The sequence below is a fragment of the Parasteatoda tepidariorum genome, chromosome 3, assembly GCF_043381705.1.
Source record: "Parasteatoda tepidariorum isolate YZ-2023 chromosome 3, CAS_Ptep_4.0, whole genome shotgun sequence".
NCBI classification, from domain to species: Eukaryota; Metazoa; Arthropoda; class Arachnida; order Araneae; family Theridiidae; genus Parasteatoda; species Parasteatoda tepidariorum.
In genome coordinates, this window is record NC_092206.1 from 34,563,058 (window position 1) to 34,576,138 (window position 13,081).

Consider the following 13,081-nt stretch of genomic DNA (forward strand, 5'->3'; position numbering starts at 1 on the left):
TTCATTACATGCAATGTTAGAATCAAGAAAGTTCTCTAGTGTATATTGATGTAAAATGTATTTTCTAAAAGTAGAAAATACAAGCACAATATAGAAGGAGAAGTAGAAAATGCATGTTTTTTTTCATTTAAAAAAACTTTCATCGATTTTCTACGATTATTCATCTGTTTTTAAAACTGTTCCACCGGCGTGATGTGGTGGTCTTTCTGCGTCAATTCTGAAACAAGCTTTCTGGTTTTAAACCACGCATTGTTCAAAGCCAGTCATTTATTTTTACTGTATTTTCTACCATAACTTAATATCATACCATACCATAACTATACCATAACATATAACTACCAAAAACTTAATCGCATCATACGTTGTTGAAATAAATTAAATGTATTTTCATTTTAAAATAATGTAATTTTTTTAAATACACTCTTTTTTCTTTCTCCCACTTTCTCGATTAAAAAATTATTTATTAAGAAGTTATCCATTACTTATCCATTAAATTATCCAAACTGTTTTCTCTCTAGATGAGAGGTAATTGACTTGAACTAAATGAATGTGTCTTTCTGACATTACTATTGTTATTTTTATTTCAATTTTCATTTTTATTTCTAGCTGGATTTTGCTTAAAAAGGCTAATTATATACAACTGAGCTCCAAATTTAGTTTTATACGTATCTGGTAAATTGGTTAAATAACTATTTTATCAAAAACCAACTTTTTTCATATGCTAGAATTAAACAATAATCAACATTCATTCTTAATTAAACGGTATGTAAATTTTTTGGAAGTGTCCTTCAATAGTTGAGAGTTCCTTAATTTTTTTTTCGAAATTGTCAATTTTACATTGGATTTCTCTTTAGTATTGTCTCCAGGTGGATACTTTTGTAATTTTTGGAAGAAAACTAGACGAAAGCACAATACAGCTATATACTTTTTTTTGCTGAAAGGAAAATATGCATGTTTCCTTCCAGTGCTTTGAATATTTTGCTTATTGCATTGCCAAAATCATTTCGATTTTACTAAGCATTATTTAGATATGAAACTCCATACAAACATCATACTATGCTACCTCACTGTAAGTTGTATAACCACAAGAAAGTAAAAATGATCTTTGAAATATTTATTTAGGTTTCCTTTGGTATTCCAAGACCCTACTTGAAATTTAGAGCTGTAAAATAATATCCCCCCCGAAAGAAAAGAAAGAATTTTCCCTTTTTGTCGCATTAGTCACACTGGAGGTAAAGTTTACGACAATGGGATCATTTGTTTTAATTGATAATAAAATAGTATTCATATTATTTAATCTTTTATAACTTAATGTTTCCATTTTAACGCAGCAAACACTAGAAGTTTTGCATAAAATTTGCATTGACGGATCAATCACCCATAATTTTTATTCATATTCTCAATGATAAGCATTGGTCAATGAACCGATGATACGAAACTGCAACGCTAGCTCGAAGACAAAGCTACATCCACAAATGATTCTCAATCCGTACCCTATGCGATCCCATTATGTCCAAACAAAGACCAGGATTGTAGAAACCTAACGAACCTTTACTTCAGGGTAGAAGGGACAACTACCGTTTAGGCTTAAGTTCTCATGACCCATTAATTCTAAGAAACGGAAAGAAAGAAATGGATGAAAAAAAAGGAGATAGAAAGGCAACGGAGATTTTACGCCAAACCTCGTTCTTTTTTGAATCCTTGCGGAGACCCCTTTTATCCATCATGCTCAGTTTGGCACATTTTGGAACACAAAAGAGTGCCCTATAGTTCGGATACAATAGGATCAGCGTTGAAAGAAACAAAGAGCGGTGAGGAGTCATAATCATGCGAAGTCGGAGTACCAAAAAATGGTTCAACTTGGGATGTAAGGATCTTCTCCCTAGAGTAAGGGCTTCGTGATGCATAAGAAGATGCCAAATGGAGCGAAGTAGTTTTGTTTTTTGATCTCCCTTTGCTTTTGTGAGTTTTTCTTCAGCAGATGGTAAAATCTCTTGGCTAAGAGTGCTCTCTAAAAGGAATTTAGAAGAATTATGAGCTCAGAAGGTACAGAAAAAAAAGTTTTAATTTCCCGAGAAATAAATGCAGAAGGCTTTTATAAATAGTTTACTTTTCTATTTCAAGTAAGCGACTTTTTCTCGATGTTATGTTTTATTCATCTAGGAATACATTTGTGATGTTTAAAATAAGTCATTTCTAATGACATAAGTATTGTTGAATTTATAAAATGTAAAATAAATAATGCGGATTACATTTTCAAAAGTGCATTTTAATGCAAATTTATTTTTATTTATCGATACAATGTCACAAGGGTAAGACGATTAGATTTTTCTAATACGCAAATCTGCTTTGAAAAACTACAAACATACAACGCAGCGATTTTGTTAAAACCTGACGTCAAAAAAAATTCTAAAAAATTTAATAAATACAGGACTTATAATGTCTTTTTTAAGAGCTTATGTTTTACAGATTTTTAAGAATTTTCAGATTATTACTCACTATATTGCAGACTTCTATCTATATAAATATAAGACTTAAGAGCATTTATACTATTACTGTATGAAAAAATCAAAATCATACTGAACAAAAATCAAAATTATACATCATGAAAAAAAATCGAGTATATTGTTGAATCAGCGATTAAGTACCTTGTCTGGATCATTGATGGTAACTAAGAAAGGATAGGGTATAATCGAGTCACTTATAATAAATTTTTATTGATCAATTTATGCTTCAAGCTCTAATCAACAATTTAAAAAATCAGAGATTGCAACTTTGAAAATAGAAAACTTGAACGAGTCATTTATATTAATTTCGTAAAAATTAATATTTCAAGTTTGAAGTATTGAATTTGCAATTAAGATACATATTAGAGATCAGTGAAACTGTGAATATGAAGTAAGGATATTGAATGAGTCACTGAGAATAAAGTTGAAACGTTTAGTTAAGAGTAAAGTTGCATTGAAACGACACAACCTTTGTTTAAAAAGAAATGTGCTTTGTATTTTAATTCTAAGAAAACAAAAACAAATTTAAGCAAACATTACGTTATTTGTTAAGGAACTGCATTGCTTGATAATGTACTTCAATAATTTATTTTTCTTAAACTATTAAGTCATGTTTCCTTATGTAAAATCAATTAGTTGCATAAGTGCATAAATTGTTTTTAATAAAATATCAATAATTTTGTGATAAAAGAATGATTATTATTATTTTTTTTATACAATAAAACCATTATTTCACCGTATTGTAGTTCGATGAGCCACTATTATGGCTCTAAGCTTCATAGAGTTTTCTGAGAGTGTGTAATTCATAAAAACTACGTAAAGTTACGTTCTGAAAAGTTAGAAAAAAAAGTTCTAATAGTGTTTGTAGAAAAGCAAACATTTTAACTCTTTTACTAAGTATTTGTAAACATTTTCTAATACTTCTGGGACACATTTTAGATAAGTAAATGGAAACTTTATGCTTTGAACTGTAATAAATTATTTCATTAAGATAATGAGTGAAATTCTATTTATCATGTAATATTTATTGAAAAATTTCTTACCTGCTTTTATGCAAATTCTCTAAGAGGAAACGTAATGATCTAATTAGATAAAATATACGACAATTATTTAAGAAGGAGTTTGATTTATTAATGATTTAAGCTTTTTACTAAGATTAGTAAATTTATCATTCAAAATAATAGTTTAATAAAAAATCAACGTGTTTAAAAAAGTGATTACCTATTTAATTAAGCTTCAATTAAAGGAAAAACATTTTGTTTTAAAATACTTCCCTAAATTTACTAAGTTCTAAACTCATTTTCTGAATAAGTAAATATTTAACGCAAGTTCGTAATTTATCAAATAATTCCAACAAAATTAGTTTCATTATATTCATCATTAAAATGAGAGTAAACAATAATAGATGGCAGGTTAATATGATGGTTTTCCCGCCTGAAAATGAATAATTACTACACATCTTACAAACGTTAAAGTGAATTGAAATGCAAGTGTCAACACTAAGAATTCAAAAAAGAAAATTGCTAAACATGATCTAATTATTCCACATGTTCTAAATTATTAAAAACATCGTTTGGGTAGCTGAAATTATCTTCTGATAGTTTGCCAAATAGCAGATGTCAGGGGATAGAATTTCAAAGGAATAAGATATACCAAAATTGAAAGTGGTAACGCCAAGGTCTCGAATTTTTTGGCTCGACTCCAAGATCCTGGCTGAACAAGTTTAATCAAAGTTAATAATTAATCGCCAAATGTATAATTCAAGAGACTTAAAAAGACGGATGAAGTGAAACAAACCATGACTTGGACGGAATTACAGCTTTGCTTAATGTCTATGCGGAAACGAATAAATGAAAGAATTGATAGAGGCATCGGGGAATTTGCAATCATGAATAACTTGAGTGGAATGCGATCCGGAAAGACCGAACTATAATTCTCTTTTCTTGTCAGCAAATGAAATCCGCACCGAGTAGATGCGCTTCAAAAACAAATGATTCTGTCTTGAAATGAGTTGATGAAATCGATGACTGAAATTTTAGCAAAGTAACCTGGTCATTAAGTACGGAAAACAGAAAGAGAAAGGATTATTGCTTCCGGTGAAATTGATTGTTTCTTTAGTCTATATGGACAACTGTCCTATTAGTTAGTCATTAGTTACAAAATTGAAATAGTAATCTTGTAAAAAAATGTAAGGATTTTAAATTCAGTCATTGAATTAAAACATTTTGATGAATTGATTCAAATACCTACAAAAATACTGTTTAAGTTCAGTTACAGGAAAACATAATAAAGTCGAATTTATTTAAAAATAACTATTTCTTTTACAATAAAAGCAAGTTACTTTTTTGCAGTCTTTAATTAAAAAAAAATGTTCAACATATAAAGTCATTAAGACTCTAGAAATTGATGGATTTTTAATCTATCTGGACACTTAGTTATTTGCTTACAACACTAAAATGGTAATTTTGAAAAGTTGTGTGAGGATTTATAATGTAGTCAGTGGGTCAAAACACAGTAATGAATTCAATCTAATGGCCATAACAAGTCTTAAAGTTCAAAGACAGTAAAAATCAAAATTAAATATTTGTTTCATAATAAAATAAAATTTTTGTGGCCATTAATAAAAAAATGATTGAGCATATAATTTGCTTTATTATGAAAGATTGATTAGAGTTGCGTTTCTTATTGATATATCTTTATTAAGAAAGGAAAATTAGAGGTCAAAATAAGAAATAAAATTTACTAAGAATTTATATAGATAAAGTTGGAGAAGAAATATTTATCTTACATTTTTACAGTTTACGAAGACTTAAAAATTAATAGGTAACAACAAACTTCACCGAGTTTTTACTTGAACTAACACAGCGATGAAAAAAAAAACAGTTCTATAATCGATTACAATTATAAACACTGATCTATCATACACTATACATAAAAAGTTCATACTATTAACACTATTATAAAATGAAAGATTTACCATTGACTCTGAAATTATTCTAAAATATATGATATTCACATAATCAGAAATTTTGAGAATTTATGAACAGTTAACATAAAAGGTTCCATAAATCAAATCTCTTTATATTTTTGTATGAAAACAATTTATGTTTTTGTCAATAAGCATAAAGTTCTATGTGTGTTACATTAAGCTAAAATGTAATTCAAGATAGGGTTGCATTAATTTGGATTGCCGCTTAAGTTGGATCTATTCGTAACCTCAATTCCATTTAATATTTGGATCGTGAAGTGCACAATTTCTATTTCAATAATGCATGCTAATATGATACGCCATTGGGTAATGTTTGTGAGGTTGCGTGATAACGAAATCAGAACTTTTGAAATCTGTTACTGAACGAAGGTATAGTTTTAGATAGCACCATTAAAAAGATTTGCTTGAAAGATGGTAAGATATATAATAATTAACATTTTAAGAATTCTTATAAATGCTTGTGAAGAAAATGCTAATCTTAGTGTAAAGGGAATATAAAAGCAACTGAATTTAAAAATTAAATTTATATTCGATATGATTTTTTCTTAATTCAAATATCTGTCTTCAAATATCAGAAGTGTTTAAGAATTTTGTGTTTTTATCTCTTCATCGAAGCAGAATACGATATAATATAAAAGACTTGTGATTAAAAAAAAGATGCGATATATATATTCCGGAATTCGGGAAACTGAAGATGCTTCTGAAATGGAATTAATTTTGGAAGTTAAATGCTCATAAAAAGTATGGAATATCAGATTTTTTGTTTCGTAAACTTTTACTCTAAAACTTTATTTTTCTGTAAAAAGTACCGACATCTTGAGAGCCTGTACTTAATACCAAAATTTAAATCAGCATTTTTACAATGAGTGATAAGGGTAAGCGTCATTAGAATTTTAAGAACGTTAATGATTGTCGGGATAGAATGTCATAATAAACTTATATTTTGGAAGCATATTGAACCTTAAAATCTTGTAAATGCGTTGTGCCCTTTTAGTATAATATGGCTCCCTGTTAGACCATGTCCAAATATAACCATTTGCAAATCAGTAAAATTTTTCATACTTTATCTTATGGTTCTACTTTCACAAAAAATGGTTTGATTTAACACTGTATTAAGGTTGTGAAGCATTTTAATGATGTTATGGTTCAACGATGAATATTTTTTACCATTCTCGAAATGATTTAATACTATTGTACTTAAATTGGAACATTTTATATGAATATGTCGCAAATTACATGGAATTTAGGATTATAACATGCGCATTCATTTTTGTATTTAAAAAAAATTTGATATACTACATCTCTTAGAAGATTCAGCGTCTTTTAATAGTAAATTAATAATAATAGAATGTTAATACCGATTCAATACATACTTTTTATTTTTAACACTATCCAATATATCTTCAAAAATTTGAATTCATTTAATTTATTTTACTTTTTTTAAACTCATGAAACGACAAATTCATTTACGCAACACATTGATTTTTCCACAATTAAAAACAAAGCGTTCTCATTCCTTAACATCACGTGAGCAAAATTTTTCACCTGCTAGCTCATTATTGCCACCGCACATAAATCAGAATCAAACCTCCAGGTTTTAGCTTCGGAATAATCTTTGTTTTACTCCTCTTTTGGAAAACTTTGGAATGCAAACAAACTAAGAAAAGAAGAAAACGTAAAGAAATAAACTAAGACAAACAACCGGCCGATGCCTCCTGCAAAAAAAATCTCCACTTTCTTCACATTTGTTTCTCTTCTGTTTGCCTGAGTAATGACAAATGTTTTGTTTAATCTATTCGTTATAGGGGAGGGAAACGTAGCATTGAGCTTTCCGAAGAAGGACAGAAGAAAAAAAATCAGCTCCGAGAAAATGTGTCTTGAAGAAAAAGAAGAAGGGTAAAAACAGGAGAAGGTGGTCCTCTTTTGCTGTGATTGATGCACATTGTTAACACAACTGCAGCCTTCGTCAGCGTAATTACTTTTGTTTGCTCAAGTAGTTAGTTAACTGTTAATTTCAGTTAGCGGGTAGAGCTTTTACGTTTCTCTTCCAGGAAGCACTTAACAGAGAAGAGAAAGAAGAGCAGGTAGGAGAAAAAAAAGTAAGATTAAAGTATAACAGATGTTCGACAAGCCCGAATCTTTTAAAATCTTGAAGTGAAAAGTTGATTGGATTACGGAGAATGAGTCGTGTCCTCCAGAAAGTACTGTTGGTTAAACTGCGGCAATGTACCTTTAGCGAATTACTGTCATCAAATTGAGTGTGTAAATGAATGCTGAGTAAACAAACTTAACTTTTTAAGAAAAAAAAAATATTGTCTCTTACAAGTAGAAGCTAGTCTTATTTTTAATAAAGTCGTAGGTATTTAAATTGGGTCTTAAAAATCTATACAGTAATGTTGATGCATGCAAAAATGAGTTTTTTTAAAGCTTTAGTTAATTTTGCAAAATTACACATAATTTATACACTACACTGATGAATGAATTAGAAAATTTATTTCCAAAATAGTTATGCCTTTATTCAGACTACATTGTTTTTTAAAAATTGTAACTGAGGCATGTTTTTTTTTTCTGCTTCAGTAGCAATGCACTTTTGAAAAGGTTTTGGCTTCGAACTTCTTAGTAAAAAGTCTGACAGAATTACCGCACTGCATAGTAATGACAGTTCTGTTTTTTTTTCTAATAAAAAAAAACATAATTGTGGTAAGTAAAATCAAAATATACTGCAATTTGTAATTTAATCCATTCATTTTGAATTTTTCGTTCATATGATAACCATTAATGGGAAATTCTCAAAATTATAATCCTTTTTAAAACATTCAAACCTGAAAAGTCAATTTAACTGAATAGTTTTTATGCCATGCTCTGAAGTATCATGATGAAATTACCACATTTTACCAAACTTATCAAATTTTATGACTTATTATTAAATTATATTGTATTACTAATTTGACCAAAAACATTTCCAAAGCTCTTTGGTAAAAATTACCGAGGTTTTTGGTGTTCCCATAGAGCCAGAAACACTGTAAATATTACCATATTCTGGAAGTTTTGTCCACACTTTTTGTCTCAGTGTAAATAAGTGCACATATATTTTTTATTTAATAATAGTAATACCAGAATTTTTTAACGTTTACTTATCATGCATTTATTGATCTATTCTTCATCTTCTATAGGAGAATATTCATTAAAAGATAATCTGTTATCCTTAAGAGAATCTATTATTCTCAATCTTATTGAAGTCTAAAGTATTCCCACGTAAATGTATAAGTTTATACATATATTTTTTAATTTTTCAGAGGAAAAGTGTTGACTATCTTTGAATGAGAAGAAAAGAACAAGTCTTGAAATATGTCTTAAATGTATGTATAGAATGTGTAGAATTATTCCATGTATAGAATTACTCTTATGTATAGAATTGTTCTACGTCGTAATAAGGATATTGCTTCACTAAACTGTTAGTTGAATCAATCATGCTTCATAAAGTTTAAAACATGCTTTTCTAAATATTTGTTTTAGACATTGTTTTAATACTTATTACAGCTAATAAGAGGTGAGGTAAAAATTTGATTTGTCCAATAAATTTTTACATTATAGCAAATATTAAACATCTATAACATTAAAGCTAAACAAACTATAAATAAATAATATTTAGCGAATTCCTTATATTTTCTGGCATTTATATTTAATTTCTTAACTTCTCTATACAAAGTTTGAATAGTATACAACAATAGCTTGAAAATATTAAATTCATGAAAATATAATTTTCAGTAGCATATTATAAATAACTGGAGAATATGTTTGAGTAACGGCAAGGAATTATTCATGACCCTACTGTTAAAAGCCAAATCTTTTGAGTGGTGTAATAGTTAATGTAAATTTATGTTAATTTTTTTAACTAGTATGAAAACTGTTATTATTTTCTGGTGAAATAAAATTTCAAAAAGTTTATTGAGATGACTTTCTTGAACAGGAAATATAAAAATATATACGAGATCTTCAGTACAAAGAATTGAATAAAGGCTAAAATATTTTCTCTCCTTTATGGGAGAATAATTATTCTGATTTCAAAAGTTTAAAAATACTTTACAACGTAACAATATTTTATGCAATTTAAATTAATTCAACTGAAAAAAAATTGATTTAGAAAAGAAAAAGCATATAATAACATTTAAGTTAAGATTAGGCATAAGACTGCAGTCAATAATAAATTTTAGTTTATTATTCAATCTGTTAAATATTTTGTATTTAAATTAAAACATGCATGTCTCTTATTTCCGTTTTTTAATAGAACTTTACTTTTAAATGATTGGGGAAAGGGTGATCGAAATCATAAATTTTAATTTAAACCAAATCTAAATGCAAAAATAAGAAATTGGTAATTAACAATAGTTTTATATGTTAATTGATTTTGAATATAATAAAAAACTCATATTCTAAAACGGTTGCATTTAATAAATGCATTATTTTTTAAAAAAAATTAATTTATATTTTAGCATATCTGAGTTCTCCCTTGCAATATCAAATAAAGTATTTTTAATGATATTTAATATGATATTTTGATAATTTATAATAAAGATATTAAATATTTCGCAATAAAAAGTTATATAATTATTTGATATAATATTCATTAAATAGGTTTTCCAACCTAAAATAGTTTAGTACTAATTGTGAATACATAAAAGGGTTTTTTCTTATTCATTAAAAAGATAGTAAATAAATAAAATAAAAAAAATTAAAAATTAAAAAAAAAAGCGATCAAAGATGTAATATTGGATCTGTTGACGTGGTTGACGATAATTTTGCTTGTTGGAATACACAAAAACATTGAAGCAATTATATTTAATTATACCCTTTTTGCATTTGAACCATTTTCAGAAACACATTTTTAAGTATTTCTTGTTAGAGAATTGAATCAAAAATTCATTACACTAGTACCATCCTTAGAACATTACCTACCCTAACTAATGCAATTTAGTTTATATTTTTTCTAAACAAGATCGTTAGTGAAAAAAAAATGCATTTAAAACCAACTCTATATTCTTGATACTTGCTTCTATATAGAGCGATTGTAATTCTAAGCCGTTGTCGGGTGGGCAAAAACCTATAGTATTACTTAGAAAGGCGCCAAGTAGAAAAGAAGAATGGGACGATCGCCAACAGCAGTGAATTCTATACACCTGAGATAGGGCGAGCATCGAAGGCCATAATCTGTATCTCAAGGGGCCTAGAAAAGAGGAAAGAAATATACCCAGGAGGTAAAGATTAAACCTTTTAGTCCATTCCTTATCATCTGAAGAAGTTATCTTAGTTTCTACGCACGTACTATCTTCTCTAATCTTTGACCACTAACGTTCTGTGTTTCTGTAGCTTACCCCTTGGGTCTGGAAGGTTGTACCATGACTTTGCCATTGCATGTTATGGGACAAAGTAATGGCCTTTCGGGCACGCTTTCAACGTTTCTCAAGAGGATAAGAGCTAAAAATATAGATATTTTTTATAAGTCGACAAACCTTACTTCATTTGAAAACTTTACTTTTGAAAAATTGTATCAGGCAGATATAAAAAGGAAGTTAAATGGTTGTAAGAAGCAGATGTATTTTACTTTGACAAAGTTTTATTTTTATTGTATTTTTGAGGCATTTAAAATGAAAAAGAACACAAAAAGAGTTTTTAAATTTGCACGAATTTAATTTGGCGATGGAAGTTTAATATGAAATATAAACGAGACATTTTAATTTTATGATTATATATAGTTAGTTTTTCACTTGTGATGATACCAGAAAAAGTTCGTCAAGTGTTGATAAATAAGACGAAAATGAAAATATTTGATAGATAAATTTTTAATTTAATATAATTTAATTTTGTTACTTTTCAGATCGAAGTTTACTGAAATAAAATGTACTTATATAGTAACTCTGTTACATTTATAATAATAATCCTTATTAACAACAATGAATATTAACAATAAAGACAATATCCCTAATAGTAAAAATAAATTTTGTTAAGCAGAAAAAGGGATGTTTTCCAATAATTAATTTCATAATTTTTCTGCACCTGACACATGTAAATAATTAAAGTATGTATTGGTAATTATTTTATTGAACTTAAAACACCATATTGGTTATATTTTAGTCAAAAAAAAAATTATAATTATTCATCTGCGCCTGAAATAATTTAGCGCAAAATATGTGTATCTGAAAGAATTTGTACATATTAATGTGAAGTATAAGTGAGTGAACCTGGTATAGATTCATTCACAATTCCTGGTATAGATTCAACTCACGGCAGATTTAATTTAATTAAATTCATTATCTAATATTTTTCTAGCAGCAAAATAGCTTGGGCCCTCATTGGAGAAATATTTACTAATTTTGACTCAATAAGGATAAAAAGGGGCGATATTTTTCTAATATCGGAACTATATAGAACTGTTGGATTGACTTAATATTTTTTACCCATTTTTCGACCAAAATCAGCCTTATACAGATTTGTTATTGCCTAATATTAAAAGCCATTCTAAGACCAATATTAAAAAAATCTAGACATCCCAATATTGGTCTCTCGGTGCATATTCTTATTGGAAGTATTTTAAGCCCAACTGGGGCCAAGGTGAAATTGTTGTTATATATATATATAGTATATATATATATATATGCTTTCTAATAAGAAAATTCAGATGCAAATGTTGATAGAAAATCTTAAATTTACATTAAGGATATTTTTTTAGTTTTAAATATCTCAGCTTTTTTTTCGTGTTTTTTTTCTTCTTTTTTTAAAGTTTACATGCTTTTTTATAAAACATTATTTGTTTACGAAATATGTTAACTTACGATTATATTACAGTTTAAATTGAAGTAAGAATAATTTTATATAAAAAAATTTGTTTGAATAAAAAATAATTACTATTTGCTAGTTTATTAACTCTCTTATACTTATAATAAACTCTTATACTTACATATGAAATTATATGTTATTATTTATAGATCAAGATAATACGCACGAATAGTCAAATAGAAGCATTGGCATTGAGCATTGAAATAATTACAAAGTAGTGACATTGCACATATTCGTATGGTGACATTCTTTCGATTTAAATAGTCACATTCTTTCGAAACATAAATTTTCAATTTTATTAAATTCACAAATCTAAATATATTTCAATGAATAACGAAACATTAAGTTCCATTAATTAGCTTTTGAATATAGCTTATTTAAAGATGTTTTTAATATTTTTAAACCGCAGTATATGTATGCCTGCAATGGTTAAATATTTATTGACAGAATGCGGACATTGAACCTAAAGCTATCAAACAGCAATTCTCAATAGAAAGTTAAGTTTTTTTTTCTTTTTTTTTGTAACAAGAAAAATTGATTACATTAAAAAATATGATAAGCCAAATATTCGAAATCTCATGATTTACAATTGCATTTAGAACGAAAGAAAATTTCAGAAATCTGAATAAATGATTACATGCATCAACATATTACAGATTAAGGTCTAAAAATTCAATTTAAACTTTTGAGACCATTTTTGTAGAGTATGTAACTTTTATATATTTCACAAATGGGGCATACATTAAATGAT

General features: G+C 27.5%; 1 protein-coding gene across 2 annotated transcripts in view; it reads right to left on the bottom strand.

Annotated features, from left to right (window-relative positions):
• Positions 1–13,081, bottom strand: part of LOC107452561 (uncharacterized) — a 275,849-nt gene that overhangs the window by 38,067 nt on the left and 224,701 nt on the right. The window lies entirely within an intron of this gene.